Below are 4,365 nucleotides of genomic sequence, written 5' to 3'. Positions count from 1 at the left end.
AATGACCCCTTCGAGGTTGGCAGCGCCAACTTGAGGCTAATGCAAACAAGTTTCACGCTCTCGAAGACTTTAGCATAAAAAAGCACTTTTTGTACAAATTCTACAGCTTTAATTTTTCTCTTTTAGAGCTGACTGCTGTGCATGTCACATCAAACATTGGCATGATCTATGTCGATGTACTTCACCCGAAAACAAAAAGTGCACGTGGAACTACAAAAACAAGCAAAAAGCTTTTGTTGCAAATCAGTACCTCCATATGACACGTGAACCCGCCATACCCCTGTTTTAAACCAGCAAATGCTCCTCTTTGTTCTAATCAATCCCTCCAGTGTCTCGCTGACAGGACCACAGGTTTTAAGGTCAAAAAATGCCAACAGCAAAACAAACAATTATCCAAATTTTCCAATGTTTCTTGGGTATAATCAAGACGAAAAATTCTTGTTAATAGAGTTTGCTCCCTACATTTTTCCGTGGTTATTAATCATGCCTGCTCTTGCAAATTAAGGCCAACTTCCCACCGATCTGTTGGGTAAAAAGGGATATTTTTCATCCGCTCTTTTCTTATGTACTTTCCTCCTGATTATTTATTAAAAAATTCGTCGTTTTGACTTATTTTATGGAAAATAAGATAAATTAAAAAGGGAATTTTCGGTGGTTGTTTCTAAATAACTGCCTTGCCTTGCGTCCTCTTTGAGGAATTAGCCTTACAACACCGGAGCGAGGGGTCTGTGAGAGATAATACACTTTAACCGGCTAAGAAGTTCTTAAAAAGTAGGAAAATTTGATAACTTTTTTTGGTCTAACCTACAAATTGGGGAGGATAAAGAGGGGAAAAGTATAAATGGACGATCTGGTCTTCACCCAAACCTACTGAGCTGACAGAAATCGACGGGTAAAGCTCTTCACTCGTCTCTTGCAGGGAAAATTTTCAACCCTTTCTACACAGTTGTTTTGTCTTTTCAAATCAACCGCCATTTTTTTCAATGTCTTATTCCTTAAATTATTTTCATAGCGGCGGAGAGAGAGAGAGTGGGAACAAGACTTGGTGGCGGCACTTGTGGTCGTGGTAGATCGACCCACACGGTCAGACAGACGGACGGAGGCAGACAGACAGGCAAGAAAGGCGATTTGTTTTCAAAACACGTATTTTGCACACTTCCACTTACGCAATCTCAGTTGTTCTTCCATTGATCGTCGAGGGCGGGTGTAGGGGTTCGCATTCTGCGTTGATAATTCACGCCCCTCACTGCTGCTGCCATCACTGGAGTCCGCAACGTAGGTGAGGTCCATACTGGTTGAGGACTTGGAGGGTATGGGATGACTCTCCGAGGCGACGAATACTTCCATCGGTAATTGTGTGCGTGTTTAACGAAATAGGCTTTTAGCTAGGCTGGTTCCATACCAAATCGGAGGTATTGGCGACAGGTACAAGAGACTCTGCACATATACATTCACAGGCTATCGCTTCCCGTATGTATGTGTGTAAATATGTATGTACGTGTGTGTTTGTATGTGTGTGTGTGGATGTGTAAATGAGAAATTGATATGGAACCGCACGCACAAATGCAAACACAAACGCTGCTGCACATGCATACACACACGTGCGCACACTCGTTACACACGCAGGTGAAATGGCACAATGCGGTGTTATGACGACGTGCATGTGTGTGTATATGCACGCACGTACGCGCACGCATGCATGCGCGCATGTGCGTGCATATGGGTGACCTTCAAATGCACCAATCAAGTGACGCAGCTTGAAATTTTGTGGCCAAATTGGCTAATTTTATTGCACCAATACCATCATAGTCCACTTTAGCAATGGGATTTTGAGTTATTAAACGCACAAAAGGCACCCCTTCCTTCCAGAATGTCATATTTAGCCTTTGAAAAGTGAAGAATGAAAGTGACTCTGTATTCCACTATTTGAAGGAGGCTGCCGACGCTGAGAGAGATTAAAAAAATAACTCCATTTAAATCTTAAAACATGCAATTTTTTAGACTCTAAGATTAAAACTCTGAATTTTCGGCACTAAAATAAGGCGCTTATTAGTCCTTACTCCTAAGTACTTGGAGTTTGCGTATTTTCTAATGCAAATATACCTAAAAATATGACCTGATCTATAAAATGTGATAAAAAGGGGAAAAAAATGTGAAACCGGGCTGAAAAATTTTGATTCCTGAGCTGATTAAATGTAACACTCCCAAAATCTCCGTATTTTCTTAGCCGATTAGTCTCCTCTTCCTCAAAGTGGTTCAAGGCATTAAAACTGATCTCTGAAAGGGAAGTGATCCCCTCACACTTCAGGTCATGCAGAGGATAAATCTGGAAAACTCACAGAAATCCATTAAAGTACCAACAATGTTGCTATATCTGATGGGAATTTGGTGCTTATGATGATGAACACAGAATAGTTTCATTTTGCAGAGTCCAGGACCGTCGGCTCATAGGACAAAGAAGGGATGAACAAACCACTGTAAGGGATTTGTTGAACCGCCACAATGCGTTTTGCATGACCGAAACGGCCTCGGTGTATGCGGTCACCACTACAGAACAATGACAGTTGGCGGTGACCACGGCACCGCACAGGGAGATGGGCAAAAAGGCACACAGGTTGGAATGTTTAGTTAACAGAACGCGTTGGGGTGTCACTACGAGGTTATGACAGCATGTTTATGTTATTTCCGCTTACAATGCACACACCTTTCCTTACAAATCCTTACTGAGACCCTGTCAGAGAATTAACATGAGTCTCCAATACCTCACTGTGCTTCACGTGATAACTTGTCAGATGGTCTGCGTAGCGAGTGGCTCCCGTCCCTCGACAGGTACCAACGAGCTACTTTATGAAAAAATATATTACTCGCATTTTACAAGCCAAAAAAGGAGTTGAGAGACCCGCACCAGATGGCATTATCATCTCTTCATTCACGTCAAATGTTCTATTGAAAGAAAGAAAGGAAGGAGGGGGGTGGGGGGGCGAGAACTTAATGGCACAATTGATATTTAGTTAGTCCTTTTCTTATTCTTTCCACCTGAAAGCGAAATAGCCAGATCAGTGGGAACTCTATTTAAAGGGGAGTAAAAGATGTGGGGGACGAAGGGCTAAGTGGAGACTGGTTCTACCGAATTTGAAAGGCATTTGTTTATGCCTTGAAGTCACCACTGCAACGACGAAATATGCGCACACACACACACCGGTGTTATGTGTTTGTGTATATATATTTATGCCTAATAATCCGTGATGGCGACAGTGTATCATTGCACCTATTGTTTTAACTAGCCGGCTAAGTTGGCGCGGTGCTCCTGGGACAATTTATTGCGATGCAAAAGGTTTTGTTTAATTTATTTCTCTCCAAAGAAAGCAATGATCTCGAACCACACTTTGTATAGGTGTATGCTGCACTGATTGTCTTAGATGATTTTCGGTGTAGGCGTGTTGTTGAGACGAGTAATGAGTAAAAGTCGTTATAATCTGCTGTCGCCTTGGCTGATTGGTTTCCTTGAAGGTCATACCTGAGTGTCGCATATTAGATAGCCAATCAGAAAGAAGTCCAAAGTTTTTACGGTATGACGGTGAAGATTATCTCTACTGTTAATTCGGATGGATTTAAAACTGATCTTAGGTAGTTATTAGTGGTTTTAGCAGAAGACTCCTACCACGAAACAAATGCATTAATTAAATACTAAAAGGGGAAGAGCTGGATTGATCCAAGCGAATGGAGAAGTAAAAGAGGTTTCCACTAGAAGCAGAAGAAGAAGGCAAAGAATGATGAGGAGAAGACAAGGTGGACAGATATGGTTGTTTGGAAAGCACTTGCAAACGCAGAAATGAGGATCATGATTGTCAAAATCTGACAGAAAATAATGATATTTCATTTGACAAAAATGCAAATGATACAAATACTAGGTAATTTTTTCATTTTGAGATTTAAAATGATTCTAAAGAGTAAGTAAGTTTTAGGGATGGAAATTTTGTCTACGTTGAAATTTTTTATCATTTCTTGTTAAAAAAATTATACTTGAAGCACTGTCAACTAGCCGTAGTGTCGTGAAGTACATCTACGGAGATCATGTTGATATTTGATGTGACATGCACAGCAGTCAGCTCTAAAAGAGAAAAATTAAAGCTGTAGAATTTGTACAAAAAGTGCTTTTTTATGCTAAAGTCTTCGAGAGCGTGAAACTTGTTTGCATTAGCCTCAAGTTGGCGCTGCCAACCTCGAAGGGGTCATTGCATCCATTGACCTCCCCTCCACTCCACTCCACTCCACCCCATTCCGCTCCCCTCCACTCCACTCCACTCCACTCCACTCCCCCTCACTCTTATGCCCTCCACTTGCCTTGGCGATGGACTTTCAGAT

This window comes from Echinococcus granulosus (assembly GCF_000524195.1).
Source record: "Echinococcus granulosus chromosome Unknown EG_S00065, whole genome shotgun sequence".
In the NCBI taxonomy this organism is placed as follows: Eukaryota; Metazoa; Platyhelminthes; class Cestoda; order Cyclophyllidea; family Taeniidae; genus Echinococcus; species Echinococcus granulosus.
Note: the sequence above shows the minus strand (reverse complement) of the source record.